This window comes from Panthera onca (assembly GCF_046562875.1).
Source record: "Panthera onca isolate mPanOnc1 chromosome E1 unlocalized genomic scaffold, mPanOnc1 haplotype 2 h2.Chr16_ul_3, whole genome shotgun sequence".
Taxonomy (NCBI): Eukaryota; Metazoa; Chordata; class Mammalia; order Carnivora; family Felidae; genus Panthera; species Panthera onca.
The window spans coordinates 171249-193092 of record NW_027675817.1 but is presented as its reverse complement, the minus strand read 5'-3'; positions in this window follow the sequence as shown (position 1 = coordinate 193092).

Below are 21844 nucleotides of genomic sequence, written 5' to 3'. Positions count from 1 at the left end.
GGAGGAGTTTGGGGGGAGTGCTAAGCAATTCATTCTGGGAAAGAGGGCCGGAAACCAATTCTAGCCCTTTATTTACACTGGGTGGGAAAACTTCCCCCATCTCATCTTGACTGGACATAGCCATTGATCTAGAAAAAGTAACAAGGCCACTTTTCAGAGGTCCACTCTGTGCGCCCACATGGAGAAGGCACTTAGGATGTTATAGTCAGCGTGTTAAACAATTTTCTTGAAATACTGCAACTAGCACTCAGTTTACTTCCTTCACAGCCCCTTTTCTAATGTATTTTTAGTCCTTGCTTATGGTCTGGCACAACCTCTAGCATGTAAAATGCAAGAGAGAGGGGGTTTTTATCTTAATCCCAATGTCTAGCACACAGGAATAGTTTTTATATGGAACTGATTCCAAGACTGGCCTCATGCAGGAATGGATCTGTTGCTATAATCAGGTTTCTGAAATCTTTAGCATCAATGCTGAATCTTTTTCTCATCTTTTCACCTTTTTCAGGAAGCTAGACTTTTTTTTTTTAATTTTTTTTTTTCCTGAGAGAGAGAAAGCGTGAGCGGAGGAGAGGGACAGAGGGAGAGACAGAGAGAATCCCAAGTAGGCTCCACGCTCAGCACAGAGCCCGACGTGGGGCTGACCCCACAAACTCTGGGATCGTGACCTGAGCCAAAATCAAGAGTCGGATGCTCAACCTATGGAGCCACCCAGGCACCCCAGGAAGCGAGACTTCTCAAAGCCTAAACTTGGAAACGTCTGAAGTTTCCTCGACTGGTTTGATTTAGATTCAATTAACATTATTATTTTGCACGAAAAATCTTCCAGTGCTTTTTCAAAAAGTAACCATCTTCTCTTTCTCCACTCTCTTCCCTTCAAAACAAACTTTGCAACTGTGGGGTGAGTTAAATATTCAGAAATCGAGGGGCGGCTGGGTGGCTCAGCTGGCTGAGTGCCTGATTTCGGCTCAGGTCATGATCTCGCAGTCTGTGAGTTCGAGCCCCGCGCCGGGCTCTGTGCTGACAGCTCCGAGCCTGGAGCCTGCTTCAGATTCTGCGTCTCCCTCTCTCTCTGCCCCTCCCCAGCTCACGCTCTTTCTCACTCTCAAAAATAAATAAACATTAAAAAAAAAAATCGAAAAAAAAAAAATTCACAAATCTAGCCCCAAATTAAGCTCTCAATGACCTGAAACACATTTTTGCTTTTTTTTTTTTTTTTTTTTTTTTTTTTTAACATTCTGTATGTGGCACATTACTATTTTCTTTTAGAAATTATTTTGGCGGGGCGCCTGGGTGGCTCAGTCGGTTGGGCGGCTGACTCCGGCTCAGGTCATGATCTCGTGGTCCGTGAGTTCGAGCCCCGCGTCGGGCTCTGTGCTGACAGCTCAGAGCCTGGAGCCTGTTTCAGATTCTGTGTCTCCCTCTCTCTCTGACCCTCCCCCGTTCATGCTCTGTCTCTCTCTGTCTCAAAAATAAATAAATGTAAAAAAAAAATTTTTTTTAGAAATTATTTCGGCAACTTAATCCCTAATTCAGGACATCCATGTGAGTGATTTACAGAAAAGTTCTTCAGCAAGATATTCACGCAAGATATATATGAGATGCCGACATCTGGGTGATACATCCTATTTGAATGGCATAATGGTTTCAAACGCTGTAGTATAATCACATTTAAGGCCATAGTTACTCTGTTCCCAAATCCTTGAGATTCTGTTTGAGGGGAGCTCTAAAAGGCTTGTGTCCTCTCCTATGTCCACAACTGTGGCAGTGCTCTGATGAAATTTGCTCTCCAAATTTCAAATAAGGGGTCAGAGCCAAGGGTCAGGACTTCAGGAAAAGCCCCAGAAATCCCCTGCAGTCAAAAGCAGTTTTTGAGTTTCACATTTCCCAAAGGATGATAGAGCTAATGCCAAAGTCTTCCAAATTCTGCTGGTTGCTTTACATTATGGCTACAGTGGCTATGTCACCCTTGAACTTTAATCTCCACATACTTGAATTAAATCCTGCAGCTCGTCTGCAGTACTGGCATCTGTGATCTCTTCACAGGGTCTGTATTCCACAGCTATTTTACCACTTTCTGAAATAAAGTGAATAAGGATTGGAAAAAAAAAAAAAAAAAAAAGAGGGCGCCTGGATGGCTCAGTCAGTTAAGCGTCTGACTTCAGCTTAGGTCATGATCTCATGGTTCATGAGTTCAAGCCCCATACTGGGGTCTCTGCTGTAAGCACTAGAGCCCACTTCAGATCCTCTGTCCCCCTCTCTCCGCCTCTCCCCTGCTTACTCTCTCAAAAATCAACATTTAAAAAATAAAGTTAACAAGATCAATTCAGAATTTTCCTTGTTCTAAAACTAGCTGTATACAATGATAGCACCCAATAACTAGACATTCTTTTTATTTATAAAAGCAGAAAATAAAAGCATTTCCCTAGAAGTTTTCTCATCTCACACTTCAGTTTTTAATCATAACTATGTGTGAAAAAATACACATGAAGTTAACAACTGTGTGGTTCAAAAACGCTATCATCTTAAGAGATAGGAACTAAGGAATAATGACACAGGAAGTTAAAACTATGGAAACAACAATGTTCAAAATCAGATGACTAGACAGTAAGGCATTAGGTAGAGGTCAGTGTGAGTTCTGGAATAGAGACCATGGACTATAGCTGATACTTCATGTTAGAAACAAGGCAAGTGTCTACTCCCCGGAAACAAAATCCCACCAGATACGATGAACAATGCTTTGGAGGGAGGGGGAGGGGGAAGGGGAGGGAGAGAATGCGCTTGGACAGTTTATTGGCAGAAATGGCCCATGTCCCTTATAGACAATACAATTCCCCTTAAGGCAAAGTACAGCTACAACATTTTGATCGTGTACAAGGGATACCATAGCATGTTAGGGAGAGGTCAGCAACCCAAAGGTTTAGTTTGGTTCTTAAAGGTTGTTACTCAGAATTGACAGCTAATGGAGATTCTACCTGATGACCAGGGAAGTCAACTTTCACTGCAAGAGCTGTCCAGGCTGGAAGCCTGAGACCAATCCAGGGTCAACTCTTATGGGCAAATAAGGCCTCTGAAACTTAGCTAGGATTTCTCAGTCTCTAAGCCTGCAAGACTGTGAAGCGGCGAGGGTGGGGTGGGGGGGGGCAATTGTTTGGGGACTCGTTACTAATTATAAAATTCCCTTGGAGCACAGCCTGTAACATTCACACCATCGTAGAACTCAATAGAGAACACAATCGATGCTATTCAATAGCCTGACCACTTTCAAGGTTCACAAAAATATAGCTGACCCTAATATAAGAATCATATTCATGGCACAAAAACAGACACATAGACCAATGGAATAGAATAGAGACCCCAGAACTAGACCCACAAACGTATGGCCAACTCATCTTTGACAAAGCAGGAAAGAACATCCAATGGAAAAAAGACAGTCTCTTTAACAAATGGTGCTGGGAGAACTGGACAGCAACATGCAGAAGGTTGAAACTAGACCACTTTCTCACACCATTCACAAAAATAAACTCAAAATGGATAAAGGACCTGAATGTGAGACAGGAAACCACCAAAACCCTAGAGGAGAAAGCAGGAAAAGACCTCTCTGACCTCAGCCGTAGCAATCTCTTACTCGACACATCCCCAAAGGCAAGGGAATTAAAAGCAAAAGTGAACTACTGGGGCCTTATGAAGATAAAAAGCTTCTGCACAGCAAAGGAAACAACCAACAAAACTAAAAGGCAACCAACGGAATGGGAAAAGATATGTGCAAATGACATATCGGACAAAGGGCTAGTATCCAAAATCTATAAAGAGCTCACCAAACTCCACACCCGAAAAACAAATAACCCAGTGAAGAAATGGGCAGAAAACATGAATAGACACTTCTCTAAAGAAGACATCCGGATGGCCAACAGGCACATGAAAAGATGTTCAACGTCGCTCCTTATCAGGGAAATACAAATCAAAACCACACTCGGATATCACCTCACGCCAGTCAGAGTGGCCAAAATGAAGAAATCAGGAGACTATAGATGCTGGAGAGGATGTGGAGAAACGGGAACCCTCTTGCACTGTTGGTGGGAATGCAAATTGGTGCAGCCGCTCTGGAAAGCAGTGTGGAGGTTCCTCAGAAAATTAAAAATAGACCTACCCTATGACCCAGCACTAGCACTGCTAGGAATTTACCCAAGGGATACAGGAGTACTGATGCATAGGGGCACTTGTACCCCAATGTTGATAGCAGCACTCTCAACAATAGCCAAATTATGGAAAGAGCCTAAATGTCCATCAACTGATGAATGGAGAAAGAAATTGTGGTTTATATACACAATGGAATACTACGTGGCAATGAGAAAGAATGAAATATGGCCCTTTGTAGCAACGTGGATGGAACTGGAGAGTGTGATGCTAAGTGAAATAAGCCATACAGAGAAAGACAGATACCATATGGTTTCACTCTTATGTGGATCCTGAGAGACTTAACAGAAACCCATCGGGGAGGGGAAGGAAAAAAAAAAAAAAGAGGTTAGAGTGGGAGAGAGCCAAAGCATAAGAGACTGTTAAAAACTGAGACCAAACTGAGGGTTGATGGGGGGTGGGAGGGAGGGTAGGGTGGGTGATGGGTATTGAGGAGGGCACCTTTTGGGATGAGCACTGGGTGTTGTATGGAAACCAATTTGACAATAAATTTCATATTAATTTTTTTTTTAATTTTTAAAGTTGTATTTATTTATTTTTAAGATTTTAAGTTGATTTATTTATTTTGAGAGAGAGAGAGAATGAATGGAGGAAGGGCAGAGAGAGAGGGGGACAGAGGATCCAAAGTGGGCTCTGTGCTGACAGCAGAGAGTCTGATGTGGGGCTCGAACTCACAAACTGTGAGATCATGACCTTAGTTGAAGTCAGATGCCGTATGAACTGAGCCATCCAGGTGCCCCTTAATTTTTAAAAAAACTTTATTTAAATCCAAGTTAGTTAACATATAATGTAATAATGGTTTCAGGAGTGGAATTTAGTGATTCATCACTTACATATTACTCTCAGTGCTCATCCCAACAAGTGCCCTCCTTAATGCCCATCACCCATTTAGCCCATCCCCTGCCCACCTCCCTCCATCAACCCTCATTTTGTTTTCTGCCATTAAGAGTCTTTTATGCTTTGCTTCCCGCTCTCTTAAGAATCTTTTATGGGGGCACCTGGGTGGTGGTTAAGTGTCTGACTTCAGCTCAGGTCATGATCTCAAGGTCCATGGGTTCACCCATGTCCGGCTCTGTGCTGACAGCTCAGAGCCTGGAGTCTGCTTCAGATTCTGTGTCTCCCTCTCTTTCTGCCCCTCCCCTGCTCACATTCTGTCTTTCTCTCTCTCAAAAATAAATAAACAATAAAAACTTTTTTTTAAAAGAATCTTTTTATGATTTGCCTCCCTCTCTGTTTCTATCTTATTTTTTCCTTCCCTTCCCCTATGTTCACATGCTTTGTGTCTTAGATTCCACATATGAGTGAAATCCTATGATATTTATCTTTCTCTGACTTATTTTCCTTAGTATAATACACTGTATCTCCATCCACGTTGTTGCAAGTGGCAGAATATCATTCTTTTTGATTGCTGAATAGTATTCCATTGCATATATATTTTGCATTTTCTTTATCTATTCATCAGTCGCTGGACCTTTGGGCTCTTTCCATAATTTGGCTATTGTTGACAGTACTGCTAAAAACATTGGGGTGCACGTGCCCCTTTGAATCAGCATTTTTGTATCCTTTTGGTAAATACCTAGTAGTGCAGTTGTATCATAGGGTAGTTCTATTTTTAATTTTTTGAGCAAACTCTACACTGTTTTCCAAAGTGGCTGCACAAGTTTGCATTCCCACCGACAGCACAAAAGTGTTCCCCTTTCTCTGCAATGTCACTAACATCTGTTGTTTCCTGAATTGTTAATGTTAGCCATTCTGACAGGCGTGAGGTGGTATCTCAGTGTGATTTTGATTTGTATTTCTGTGATGATAAGTGATGTTGAGCATCTTTTCATGTGTCTGTTAGCCATCTTCATTGGAAGCCATGTCTTCATTGGGTAAGTATCTGTTCATGTCTTTTGCCCATTTCTTCACTGAGTTGATAAGTTGAGTTTGATAAGTTCTTTATAGATTTTTAGGAGCTGGTTCTTTTAAAAGATCAGCAAAATTGATAAACTAGCCAGACTCATCATCAAAAGAGAGAGAGAGAGAGAGAGAGAGAGAGAGAGAAAGGACTCAAACAAACAAAATCACCAGTGAAAGAAGAGAAATAACAAACACCACCACATAAATACAATTATAAGAGAATATTAGAAAAAACTATACACCGACAAATTAGACAACTGAAAAGAAATGGATAAATTCCTAGAAATATATAACCTACCAAAATGGAAGCAGGAGGAAATAGAAAATTTGAAGTGAATGATTACCAGCAAGGAGATTAAATCAGTAACTAAAAAACTCTCAACAAACAAGAGACCAGGATCAGATGGCTTCACAGGTGAATCTTATCAAACATTTAAAGAATAGTTAATGCCTATTCTACTCCAACTATTCCAAAAATAGAAGAAGGAAAAATTCCAAATTCATTTTATTAGGTGAGTATCACCTTGATACTAAAACCGGATAAAGACACCACTGCCAATATTTCTGATAAACATAGATGCAAAAATCTTGAACAAAATACTAGCAAACAGAACCCAACAATACTTTTAAAAAATCATTCACCATGATCAAGTGGGATTTATTCCTAGGATGTAAGGGTGGTTCAGTATTCGCAAATCAATCAACGTCATACATCACATCAACAAACGAAAGGATAAAAACCATATGATCATCTCACTAGATGCAGAAAAAGAATTTGATAAAGTACAACATCCATTCATGACACAAGCCCTCAACAAAGTAGTTTTAGAGGGAACACACCTCAACATAATAAAGGTCACATATGAAAAATCCATGGCTAACAAAGACAAGGATGTCCATTCTCACCACTTTTATTCAACATAGTACTGGAAGTCATAGCCACAGCAATTAGACAACATAAAGAAATAAAAGGCATCCAAATTGGTAAGGAAGAAGTAAAACTCACTATTTGCAAATGACATGATACTCTATATAGAAAACCCCGGAGCCTTGTAGTTTTTCATTGCTGAGGAGACCCCAGGAAAGACAGTGTGCAAGCTAATTTTGAGCTGCCTCTTTTTGTAGTCTTAAGAGAGCAGAGCACCTGTTGTCTGACTATTACCCTCTATGTTTCTGTAGACAAGTCTTATCTATACTCCTCACCATGGCTCAGCTCCAGACACGCTTCTTCATGCTTGTCTGGATTTGTTCAAAATCTCCAGACACTCTTTTGAACAACTTTTTTTTTTTTTTTTTTTTTTGGATGGGGGTGGCCAGGGTCTGCAGTCTTTTCATTACTAGCAGATATTGTTCTTGATTCAGAGATATCCACATAGCATTTGCCACAGGTGCTTATCTTTACTTCATCTGTTGATGTACAGAGATTCTTTTTTTTTTAAAGTTATTTATTTTGAGAGAGAGAAAGAGCAAGTGGGAAATGGGCAGAGAGAGAGGGAGAGAGAATCCCAGGCAGGCTCTGCACCATCAGCACGGAGCCTGAGATGGGGCTTGAACTCCTGAATCCTGAGATCATGACCTGAGCCAAAATCAAGGGTCAGACGCTTAGCCCGCTGAGCCAGCCAGGTGCCCAAGAGACTATGATACATAGTTACTTCTAAATTACAAGATTGTCATATAGTCTTCTTGTTGAAAAAGTCTTTGAACTAGAATAGGAATTATTCTTGTAATAAGAGCTTTGCAATACCAGTATATGGATGTTTGTTGTTACCCAAACAGTTGTATATTTTTCTAAATTTGTAGACTGAACATTGATTTCTTTTTGTATAAATCTAATAATTAAGTCATTGTTCTTAAGTTGAAGATGTAAGTGATTCAGATTTCAGATTTTTAAAAAGTAAAAATCCAAATAACTAGTGAGAGAATTCTTTCAGAAGTATTTTAGTTAATAAATGCAGGAAGAATGAAGAATTTTTACCATTTTGCAACTCCAAGTGAAATAATGGGTTTAAGTAGTGATTATCAATAGCTGCTAAAAACTATTAATTAGGTAAAAGGCTGACAGAGAATATTATGATGGATGGGATCAGAATGACATCATCAGAGTCCAGATGTAGATTTTCACATCATATAGAAAGAGATACAAAAAAAAAAAAAAAACAAAACAAAAAAACAAACAAAAACAAAAAACAAAAAAAAAAGAAAGAGATATAAGCTAATGCACTTCCTCATGTGATGCAATATGAAGCACATGATACTAGGTGTAAATATTCTTTCTGGGGAAAAAAAGCAAACCTGAAATCTAATCAAGTGTTTAGGTCTGCCTAGTGTACAGAATGTGTAGGTGGTAGAGGAACATTTAAAGAACTCCCTGGAGGGCTGCCTGTGTGGCTCAGTTGATTGAGTGTCTGACTTTGGATCAGGTCATGATCTCACAGTTCATGGGTTCAAGCCCCACATCAGGCTCTGTGCTCACAGCTTGGAGCCTGGAGCCTGCTTCGGAGCCTGTGTCTCCCACTCTCTCTGCTCCTGCCCCACTTGTGCTGTCTCTCTCTCTCTCTCTCTCTCTCTCTCTCTCTCAACAATAAATAAAACACTTAAAAAAATTTGAGGAACACCCTGGAGATATAATCAATGAAATCTAGAATGTAAGAAATATTAGAACAGATGACCCAGTTTCTTTAATAAATGAATGGCAAGAAAAAAGGGAGGGGGAACTGTTAAAGTTTAAATAAAACATACTAATAAAAAAGAAAACCCTAAAGACTTCACCAAAAACTACTACAACTGATAAATGAATTCAGTAAAGTCACAGGATACAAATCAATATTCAGAAATCTGTTGTATTTCTATACACTAATGATTAAGTAGTAGAAAGAAAAATGAAGAAAACAATCCCATTTACAACTACACCAAAAATAACAAAATACCTAGGAATAAACCTAATCAAAGAGGTGAAAGACCTCTACTCTGAAAACTGTAAAACACTGATGAAAGAAATTGAAGAAAACACAAATGAATGAAAAGACATTCCATGCTCATGGATTGAGAGAACAAATATTCTTAAAATGTTTATACTACCCAAAGCAACCTGTACATTATTGTAATCCTTATCAAAATACCAACGCATTTTTTAACTAGAAAAAAACCCTAAAATTTATATGGAACCACAAGAGACCCCAAATAGCCAAAGCAATTTTGAAAAAGAAAAGCAAAGCTGGAGGTATCACAATTCTGGACTTCAGGTTATATTACAAAGCCGTAGTAATCAAAACAGTATGGTACTGGCACAAAAAGACACATAGATCAATGTAACAGAATAGAAAACCCAGAAATAGAAGGTTCCGGAAGATGGCGGCGTAGGAGGATGCTGGGCTCACCGCGCGTCCTGCTGATCACTTAGATTCCACCTACACCTGCCTAAAGAACCCAGAAAACCGCCAGAGGATTAGCAGAACGGAGTCTCCGGAGCCAAGCGCAGACGAGAGGCCCACGGAAGAGGGTAGGAAGGGCGGCAAGGCGGGGCGCGCTCCACGGACTGGCGGGAGGGAGCTGGGGTGGAGGGGCGGCTCGCCAGCCAAGCAGAGCCCCCGAGTCTGGCTGGCAAAAGCGGAGGGGCCGGACGGACTGTGTTCCGACAGCAAGCGCGACTTAGCGTCTGGGAGGTCAGAAGTTAACAGCTCTGCTCAGAAAGCGGGAAGGCTGGAGGACAAAGGGAGGGAGAGCTGCTGAGCCCCCGGACGGCAGAGCTCAGCTTGGCGGGGAACAAAGGCGCTCGCCAGCGCCATCTCCCCCGCCCATCCCCCAGCCAAAATCCCAAAGGGAACCAGTTCCTGCCGGGGAACTTGCTCGCTCCGCGCAAACACCCAACTCTGTGCTTCTGCGGAGCCAAACCTCCGGCAGCGGATCTGACTCCCTTCCGCTGCCACAGGGCCCCTCCTGAAGTGGATCACCTAAGGAGAAGCGAGCTAAGCCTGCCCCTCCAGCCCCCGTGCACCTTGCCTACCCACCCCAGCTAATATGCCAGATCCCCAGCAACACAAGCCTGGCAGTGTGCAAGTAGCCCAGATGGGCCACGCCACCCCACAGTGAATCCCGCCCCTAGGAGAGGGGAAGAGAAGGCACACACCAGTCTGACTGTGGCCCCAGCGGTGGGCTGGGGGCAGACATCAGGGTGGACTGTGGCCCCGCCCACCAACTCCAGTTATACACCACAGCACAGGGGAAGTGCCCTGCAGGTCCTCACCACGCCAGGGACTCTCCAAAATGACCAAACGGAAGAATTCCCCTCAGAAGAATCTCCAGAAATAACAACAGCTAATGAACTGATCAAAAAGGATTTAAATAATATAACAGAAAGTGAATTTAGAATAACAGTCATAAAATTAATCGCTGGGCTTGAAAACAGTATACAGGACAGCAGAGAATCTCTTGCCACAGAGATCAAGGGACTAAGGAACAGTCACGAGGAGCTGAAAAACGCTTTAAACGAAATGCAAAACAAAATGGAAACCACGACGGCTCGGCTTGAAGAGGCAGAGGAGAGAATAGGTGAACTAGAAGATAAAGTTATGGAGAAAGAGGAAGCTGAAAGAAAGAGAGATAAAAAAATCCAGGAGTATGAGGGGAAAATTAGAGAACTAAGTGATACACTAAAAAGAAATAATATACGCATAATTGGTATCCCAGAGGAAGAAGAGAGAGGGAAAGGTGCTGAAGGGGTACTTGAACAAATTATAGCTGAGAACTTCCCTGAACTGGGGAAGGAAAAAGGCATTGAAATCCAAGAGGCACAGAGAACTCCCTTCAGACGTAACTTGAATCGATCTTCTGCACGACATATCATAGTGAAACTGGCAAAATACAAGGATAAAGAGAAAATTCTGAAAGCAGCAAGGGATAAACGTGCCCTCACATATAAAGGGAGACCTATAAGACTTGTGACTGATCTCTCCTTTGAAACTTGGCAGGCCAGAAAGGCTTGGCATGATATCTACAGTGTGCTAAACAGAAAAAATATGCAGCCGAGAATCCTTTATCCAGCAAGTCTGTCATTTAGAATAGAAGGAGAGATAAAGGTCTCCCAAACAAACAAAAACTGAAGGAATTTGTCACCACGAAACCAGCCCTACAAGAGATCCTAAGGGGGATCCTGTGAGACAAAGTACCAGAGACATCGCTACAAGCATAAAACATACAGACATCACAATGACTCTAAACCCGTATCTTTCTATAATAACACTGAATGTAAATGGATTAAATGCGCCAACTAAAAGACATAGGGTATCAGAATGGATAAAAAAACAAGACCCATCTATTTGCTGTCTACAAGAGACTCATTTTAGATCTGAGGACACCTTTAGATTGAGAGTGAGGGGATGGAGAACTATTTATCATGCTACTGGAAGCCAAAAGAAAGCTGGAGTAGCCATACTTATATCAGAAAAACTAGACTTTAAATTAAAGGCTGTAACAAGAGATGAAGAAGGGCATTATATAATAATCACAGGGTCTATCCATCAGGAAGAGCTAACTATTATAAATGTCTATGCGCCAAATACCGGAGCCCCCAGATATATAAAACAATGACTCATAAACATAAGCAACCTTATTGATAAGAATGTGGTCATTGCAGGGGACTTTAACACCCCACTTACAGAAATGGATAGATCATCTAGACACACGGTCAATAAAGAAACAAGGGCCCTGAATGATACATTGGATCCGATGGACTTGACAGATCTATTTAGAACTCTGCATCCCAAAGCAACAGAATATACTTTCTTCTCGAGTGCACATGGAACATTCTCCAAGATAGATCACACACTGAGTCACAAAACAGCCCTTCATAAGTATACAAGAATTGAAATCATACCATGCATACTTTCAGACCACAATGCTATGAAGCTTGAAATCAACCACAGGAAAAAGTCTGGAAAACCTCCAAAAGCATGGAGGTTAAAGAACACCCTACTAACGAATGAGTGGGTCAACCAGGCAATTAGAGAAGAAATTAAAAAATATATGGAAACAAACAAAAATGAAAATACAACAATCCAAACGCTTTGGGACGCAGCGAAGGCAGTCCTGAGAGGAAAATACATTGCAATCCAGACCTATCTCAAGAAACAAGAAAAATCCCAAATACAAAATCTAACAGCACACCTAAAGGAAATAGAAGCAGAACAGCAAAGGCAGCCTAAACCCAGCAGAAGAAGAGAAATCATAAAGATCAGAGCAGAAATAAACAATATAGAATCTAAAAAAACTGTAGAGCAGATCAACGAAACCAAGAGTTGGTTTTTTGAAAAAATAAACAAAATTGATAAACCTCTAGCCAGGCTTCTCAAAAAGAAAAGGGAGGTGACCCAAATAGATAAAATCATGAATGAAAATGGAATGATTACAACCAATCCCTCAGAGATACAAACAATTATCAGGGAATACTATGAAAAATTATATGCCAGCAAATTGGACAACCTGGAAGAAATGGACGAATTTCTAAACACCCACACTCTTCCAAAACTCAATCAGGAGGAAATAGAAAGCTTGAACAGACCCATAACCAGCGAAGAAATTGAATCGGTTATCAAAAATCTCCCAACAAATAAGAGTCCAGGACCAGATGGCTTCCCAGGGGAGTTCTACCAGACGTTTAAAGCAGAGATAATACCTATCCTTCTCAAGCTATTCCAAGAAATAGAAAGGGAAGGAAAACTTCCAGACTCATTCTATGAAGCCAGTATTACTTTGATTCCTAAACCAGACAGAGACCCAGTAAAAAAAGAGAACTACAGGCCAATATCCCTGATGAATATGGATGCAAAAATTCTTAATAAGATACTAGCAAATCGAATTCAACAGCATATAAAAAGAATTATTCACCATGATCAAGTGGGATTCATTCCTGGGATGCAGGGCTGGTTCAACATTCGCAAATCGATCAACGTGATACATCACATTAACAAAAAAAAGAGAAGAACCATATGATCCTGTCAATCGATGCAGAAAAGGCCTTTGACAAAATCCAGCACCCTTTCTTAATAAAAACCCTTGAGAAAATCGGGATAGAAGGAACATACTTAAAGATCATAAAGGCCATTTATGAAAAGCCCACAGCTAACATCATCCTCAACGGGGAAAAACTGAGAGCTTTTTCCCTGAGATCAGGAACACGACAGGGATGCCCACTGTCACCGCTCTTGTTTAACATAGTGCTGGAAGTTCTAGCATCAGCAATCAGACAACAAAAGGAAATCAAAGGCATCAAAATTGGCAAAGATGAAGTCAAGCTTTCGCTTTTTGCAGATGACATGATATTATACATGGAAAATCCGACAGACTCCACCAAAAGTCTGCTAGAACTGATACATGAATTCAGCAAAGTTGCAGGATACAAAATCAATGTGCAGAAATCAGTTGCATTCTTATACACTAACAATGAAGCAACAGAAAGACAAATGAAGAAACTGATCCCATTCACAATTGCACCAAGAAGCATAAAATACCTAGGAATAAATCTAACCAAAGATGTAAAAGATCTGTATGCTGAAAACTATAGAAAGCTTATGCAGGTAATTGAAGAAGATATAAAGAAATGGAAAGACATTCCCTGCTCATGGATTGGAAGAATAAATATGGTCAAAATGTCAATACTACCCAAAGCTATCTACACATTCAATGCAATCCCAATCAAAATTGCACCAGCATTCTTCTGGAAACTAGAACAAGCAATCCTAACATTCATATGGAACCACAAAAGGCCCCGAATAGCCAAAGTAATTTTGAAGAAGAAGACCAAAGCAGGAGGCATCACAATCCCAGACTTTAGCCTCTACTACAAAGCTGTCATCATCAAGTCAGCATGGTATTGGCATAAAAACAGACACATAGACCAATGGAATAGAATAGAAACCCCAGAACTAGACCCACAAACGTATGGCCAACTCATCTTTGACAAAGCAGGAAAGAACATCCAATGGAAAAAAGACAGTCTCTTTAACAAATGGTGCTGGGAGAACTGGACAGCAACATGCAGAAGGTTGAAACTAGACCACTTTCTCACACCATTCACAAAAATAAACTCAAAATGGATAAAGGACCTGAATGTGAGACAGGAAACCATCAAAACCTTAGAGGAGAAAGCAGGAAAAGACCTCTCTGACCTCAGCCGTAGCAATCTCTTACTCGGCACATCCCCAAAGGCAAGGGAATTAAAAGCAAAAGTGAATTACTGGGACCTTATGAAGATAAAAAGCTTCTGCACAGCAAAGGAAACAACCAACAAAACTAAAAGGCAACCAACGGAATGGGAAAAGATATTTGCAAATGACACAACGGACAAAGGGCTAGTATCCAAAATCTATAAAGAGCTCATCAAACTCCACACCCGAAAAACAAATAACCCAGTGAAGAAATGGGCAGAAAACATGAATAGACACTTCTCTAAAGAAGACATCCGGATGGCCAACAGGCACATGAAAAGATGTTCAACGTCGCTCCTTATCAGGGAAATACAAATCAAAACCACACTCGGATACCACCTCACGCCAGTCAGAGTGGCCAAAATGAAGAAATCAGGAGACTATAGATGCTGGAGAGGATGTGGAGAAACAGGAACCCTCTTGCACTGTTGGTGGGAATGCAAATTGGTGCAGCCGCTCTGGAAAGCAGTGTGGAGGTTCCTCAGAAAATTAAAAATAGACCTACCCTATGACCCAGCAATAGCACTGCTAGGCATTTATCCAAGGGATACAGGAGTACTGATGCATAGGGGCACCTGTACCCCAATGTTTATAGCGGCACTCTCAACAATAGCCAAATTATGGAAAGAGCCTAAATGTCCATCAACTGATGAATGGATAAAGAAATTGTGGTTTATATACACAATGGAATACTACGTGGCAATGAGAAAAAATGAAATATGGCCTTTTGTAGCAACATGGATGGAACTGGAGAGTGTGATGCTAAGTGAAATAAGCCATACAGAGAAAGACAGATACCATATGGTTTCACTCTTCTGTGGATCCTGAGAAAGGTAACAGAAACCCATGGGGGAGGGGAATGAAAAAAAAAAAAAAAAAAGAGGCTAGAGTGGGAGAGAGCCAAAGCATAAGAGACTGTTAAAAACTGAGAACAAACTGAGGGTTGATGGGGGGTGGGAGGGAGGGCAGGGTGGGTGATGGGTATTGAGGAGGGCACCTTTTGGGATGAGCACTGGGTGTTGTATGGAAACCAATTTGACTGTAAATTTCATATATTAAAAAAAAAACAAAAAACAAAAAAAACCCAAAAAACTATATGCACCCCTATGTTTACTGCAGCATTATCTACAATAGCCGAATTTTGGAAGCAGCTCAAGTGTTAGCAGCCCATCTATCCATTGATAGATGAATGGATAAAGAGGTGGTATACATATACACACACACACAAGCACACACACTGGAATATTACTCAGCCATAAAAAAGAATGAATAATCTTGCCATTTGCAACAGCACGGATGGAGCTAGACAGTATAATGCTAAGTGAAATGTGTCAGAAAAGACAAATACCACAAGATTTCACTCATATGTTATGAAACAAAGGGAAAAAAAGGGACAAACCAAGAAACACTCTTAACTATAGAAAATAAACTAATGGTTACAAGAGGGGAGGTGGGTGGAGAATGGGTCAAATAGCTGAAGGGATTAAGAGTACACTTATGATGAGCACTAAGTAATGTATACAATTGCTGAATATTGTACACCTAAAACTAACACTTTATGTTAACTATATTGAAATTTAAATAAACAAACTTTAAAAGCCGTAAATGAAGTCGGGGAGGAGTGCTTATTGTTACATGAAATCATAGAATCCACAACAGAGCTAGGATGATTTCAGAAATCTTTCTGGTCAGGGGTGCCTGAGTGGCTCAGTGGGTTAAGCTTCTGACTTCAGCTCAGCTCATGATCTTACGGGGCGGGGGGTTTCGAGCCCCACATCGGGCTCTGTGCTGACAATTCAGAGTCTGGGGGCTGCTGCAGATTCTGTGTCTTCCTCTCTCTCTGCCCCTGCCGCACTTGTACTCTCTCTCTCAAAAATAAACATTTAAAAAAAAAGAAATCTTTCTGGTCCAATACCTTAGTTATATATAAGGAAGCTGATACACAGAAAGATTGTGATTTGCTCACACAACGTACACAAAATAGTAGCAAAATTCAGGTCCCTGACTCCCAAATCCAGGGATACTTTCACTAAATTTACACTGCTGCTTAGTAAACCCAGAGGCACAGCTAGGCAGAAATATGGAGAATCTAACTTTATTTTGTTTTTAGCGCTCTGATGTTTGCACTGCGCTTTCACAACTGCACTTTCTCACTTGCTGAGTTACCACCACCTCCACATCTGCTTCCCTCCCATCACCCACCACTTCTGCAAAGTACTTTCTACTCTTTCCATTTGGGTTCCCTTCCAAACCGCCCCTCACTTCCTCCCTCACTTCCCTTGCAGCGATGACCGCAAACGTCCATTAACAGCAACTGCAGACACCTCTTCACCGCACCTGTTGCCCTTAACGTTCACACATGACCGGCACCACCCCCAACTACCACCTTTAACAATACTGACTGAACTTCCACTTCATGGAAGAACCTGTGCTGTGGAACATTCCAACAGGCCCTGCTCGTTTAGCCTTCTGGCGAAGAAAGTGAGTAGACCTGTGAACACGTTAAACCACTCACCAGATGAAAACAAGTGCTCTACTAGAGGTCTGAGGGTTTGCTCAAGAAGCAGGGAAGCGTCCCAGCCACCATGACCTCCACCCTTCTAGAACCACCACCATTTCCGAGGCACCACGGGATCCAGCCGCGTCTGCCCCTTTAGTGCCCGGCCCGCCCAGTCACATCGCTGCCCCTTCTGGAACCTTCGTCCATCTCCGTAATTGTTCTACTTTGTCCCTCGCACCGGGTGGCACGCTCCTCGGCAAGTCTTGCCTCTCCACCTGTGTCCCCCCGGGGGGGGCGGGGGGGGGTGTCCCACCGTGAACCCCCTCGGGCTCCCAAGGGTGTCCCCGTCCTCCCGCCTCACGGGCCGAGGCCCTAGCCCAACGGGATCCGAAGGTCCTAGCTGCAGGCCGCTCAGCCCCCCCGCGTGGCCCGGCGCTCTCGCTGCGCCGCCTTCCCGGGCTCCCACGCGACGAAGCCCCGCCCCCAGGTCACCTGACCGAGGCCGACGCTCCGCCCACTGAGAGGCCCGCGCTGGAAGAGCGCGGGACCCAGGGCACGGCCACCGCCACCGCCTCCGCCACCGCGCAGGGGCTCCGGGGCAGCCGGGAGCGGCTGAGCTCGCCGCCGCCTCCGCGCCGACTGGACGGCGCTGCGGCCCCGCGGCTCCACCCCACCTCACAAGGGCCTGTGACCTCACCCGGCCCCGCTCGGCGGCCCAGACGCGAGCTCCTCCCCGCGCGCTGTCCTCCCGGCACCTGGATTTCGCCGTCCATCCCGCACTCCCTACCCTTCCTGCAGCTGTCTTCGTTCCCTGGTGCAGTGTCCCGCCCCAGTCTGACATCTTTTCAGGATTATCCTGTATCCATCCTTTGAATACTTCCCGCCCTGCCTTCGAAAACATTCCATCCTTCTTGGTTTCTACCGCTCTGTACCGGACAACAGCGCAGAGCTCTTTGTCCCGACACTTTGCTGAAATCTGTTCCAGGCTGCCCTTCAGAGGACTAACGCTCTCTTTGGGAAGAGATGCTTTGTGTTTCTTCGAAGATCAATTTCTTGTGTGTGTGCGTGCTGCAGATGAAATGTTACTGGTAAAAGACAACAAAGCGATTTTTCACGGCTTGCCCCAAATATTATGTCGCTAAAACGTTGTACGAATCCAAGACAGTGAAATTAATCATTTTTAAGGTTTTTGCTACACTAGAGTCGTAATGTTCTGTCAAGCGGAGAGCGTTTTGCAAATATTTTCCCTCTAAAGCTCATGATTTGAGGTGTAAAGGTAAATTTTCAAAAAGGTAAAATTCACATTGATTGAGCCAACCTGAGCTCTCCGTTGTTAACATTGTGGTGAGCAGCGTGGGCTTTAGAGCTGGATCTATGCAAATTCAATTATTGAGTCAATTATCCTAATTATTTACTGTATGCAGTGGGGCAAACTAAGCTCTCTAAGCCTCAGTTTTCTCATTCGTTCAGAATTGTGATAATTCAAAAATGTTTATGCAGTGCTCAAAAAATGTTAAAACATTTAATTACTTCAGAGATACTTGTGCCCATTTATATCTCAAATCCTGTTGTGTAGGCATTCTTTAGTATTCTTTAGTATTTTTAGTATTCTTTAGTATTTTAACATGTATGTGTTTTATCTCCCTAAACAGTCTGTAAGTAATGAGTGCTGAGACCATGTCTTTTATTTTTGTAAACACCCCACCCTCCATTCCCTACTTCCCCACCTACCCACACACACTGTTTACAGTCCACCTCTATTAATGAGCTGAGCCCATTTTCCATCTATTCATAAGACATCAACTTCTAACGTGTAAGGATTATAATGGTTTCAGTCTGTCTGATCACCAGATTGTGGACGCTTCACAATCTTGAGCACTTGTAGTTTGTTAGTACTGAGTCTATTGATGAGTTAGTTACTGTATTAGTCAGTTTCAGAGACGCTCACCAAATAGCACCAAGAGTATAGTAGTTAGGATTAGATTCTTTCACCTAACAGAAAATCCCTAAATAACAGTGGCCTAAGCAAGATACAATTTTATTTCTCACATTCAAGAGGTTCAGAGATGGTCACTCAAGGGTGAATATTGCTAACCATAGTTGCAAGGACACAGTCTTCTATTTTACTGCTCCACTGGCATTTTTTCCAGTGGTGGCTTAAGGGAGATATCACAGGCAAAAGACTCTCAAAAGATTTTAAGGTTATGCTTCTTGGATCCTCTCATTCAAATAATATGGCTTCTAAGAAGCTTAAGGCTTTTGTCCTTCTGCAGAAGCCCGAGGTAGCAAAAGATTTAGCTCAAAGATATTTATGGGTAGGGCTTTTATTTTATGGGACTGAAACCCAATTAAGATTTGCAGGAGATTCATAATTTTTTTAAAAGAGTATTGTAATTGTCAGAAACACTGCCAGCTTGGGCTGAAGGAGTCAGAGCATGAAAAGGAAAGAGGTCTTTGGACCCTCAAGCTCTATAAGCAGGAAGCAGGCTGAGAAAACTATTTCCATGTAAATATATGCTACCTTTAATGGAATAAAGATGGCTTAAAGGGTAAAACCAAAAGCCTAGAAGATAGAATGAAAATCCGTGGAGAATTATTCCCAGGCCTTTCATATGGAACTGCCAGCCTATACCCAAGTGACTTTCAGAACTGCTATGGACTGGGGGCTTCTGCAAACCTGTTTTCTGCCCCTTGAAACTGGAATGTCTATAACAGTTACCCTATCTGTCCTGCCATTTTAATTGGTTGTTGCAGGAAGAGAGCATTATAGCTTTTTCCTTTAGTTCACAGGACTTCAGATTAAGAGGCACTATACTCAAGTAGCCAAATGTAAGGAACTATATCCAAGAAGACTCCTCTGCCCCAGGACCTATTTAGAGGACAAGACTCTGGACTTTGAGTGAATGCTATAATGAGATAAGACCCGGGGTCCTTGGGAAGGGGGAGCACTTGTTGCAAGTGAGGGAACTAGGAATAAGGAGTGACCAGAGGGTGGACTGTGGCAGTTTTGAACTATGTCCACAAGTTCTTTGGTGTATTAGTTTCTTGTTACTGTAACAACTTACCACAAACTTCAACAACAATGTATTACATTTCTGGAGGTCAGAAGTCCAAAATTGGCCTTACAAAGGCTGCATTTCTGGAGGCTCTAAAGGAAAATCTACTCCTTCCCTTTTCCCGCTTCTAGAGGCTTCTGCATCCCTTGACTCGTGGCAACCTCACACTGACCTGTTTCCATCATTACATTTCCTATTCTCACTCTGACCCCCTTATGATTGTATTAAGGCTATCCACATAATCCATGAAATTTCCCTGTTTCTGCCCTTAATTACATCAGCAAAATTCTTCATTCCATGCCAGGTAACATATCCGCTGGTTCTGGGGATTAGAACATGGGTGCCTTTGGGAGAGGGGGATGGGCAGGGGCAACAATTTTATCTACCAGGGCGCTCATACCTTCAAGAAGTGGCATCTAGGTTCATGAGTTCTAGCCCCGCGTCAGGCTCTGTGCGGACAGCTCAGAGCCTGGAGCCTGCTTCAGATTCTGTGTCTCCCTCTCTCTCTTTCTGCCCCTTCCCCACTCATACTCTGTCTCTGTCTCTCTCTCTCTCAAAGCGTAAACATTTAAAACAATTTAAAAAAAAAAAGTGGCATCTGGTCCACGCTTCTTGCATGTGGACTAGTTGTAGCGGGCTGCTTAACAACGAATAGAGTATGGTGGAAATGCTGACGTGACACGTACAAAACTACGTCACAAGAGATATTGCAGCTTCCTCCTGGCTCTCTCTTGGCTTCCGCACTTTGGGAGAAGCCAGCTAACATGCCGCAAAAACTGCAAGATCGCGTTTGTGGTTTTAAGCTGCTAAATCGTGGGGTAATTTATTATGCAGCAATAGATAACTACCACAATCCCTCAGGTCCCATCCTGTTCCGTGAGGTCTGCTTAAGTTCTAGCTATTGTCTCTACAGTCGGCCTACCTGAAGAAGGAAGGGGAGAGGGGAGGCATGCTCCCTTCTTAAATGGCACGCGATGGAAGTGGTATGAACCTCTTCCATTCACATCTGTCTACAAGATGGACAGGGCAGCCTAGGAGAAGCTTGGAGACATAGTATCTATTCCAGGCAGCCATGTGTCCAACGGGAAATTAGGAGTTCTGACTATGTGAGAAGAGGAAAACACATATGGGGGCACAATTAGCAACCTCTGTCACAATGGGGGATTATAAGGGTCAGGAGAAGCAAAGTTGAGCATAGATCCATTAACATTTTTCCTAACCAATCTCTTCATTGGCCACCGAATGATATTTACACACCCAGCACTGTGATCTCTCCAAAGAAATCATGCCAATTGTATGAGTCACAGGAAAACCCAACTAATAGAAAAAAAAAAAAAAACCCACAATGAATTGCGAAATTTTTTTTTTCTTACAAAGCTCTTTTCAGGGACACTGATAAAGAATTTACTGTGGAGATTTTGCCTGAAGGCTGTTAAATCTCCTAAATGTTGCTTTCTAAATGCTTCTATTCTGTGAGCATTCTCCCGTGTATTGTCAGAAAATACACAGCTGATGGAAAATGTCTTCTCTGTGCAAAAGTTTAGAGAGACAGCACTATGGCAGCAATCGCAAGGAACACAATCATGTTAACTGACCTATAATTTTCTTTTCACATGCTAACTATTCTTGGATAGTCTCATTAAGTGGATTTTTAAAAAAATTTTTTAAGTTTATTTTTGTGAAAGAGACAGAGCAAGTGGGGGAGGGGCAGAGAGAGGGAGAGAGAGAGAATCCCAAGCAGGCTCTGCACCATCAGCACAGAGCCCAATGTGGGGCTCAAACTCACAAACTGTGAGATCATGACCTAAGCCAAAACCGAGTCGGACACTTAACCGACTGGGCCATCCAGGCGCCCCTTAAAATTTAACAATATAGATAACCCCAATCACAAGCATTTAAAACTGCCTGTGTGCTTTAGTCAAACTACAAACTATCAGAAATAGATATTTCAAGAAATATGTTACAAAACCAAATAGAAATTATTTTTCAAC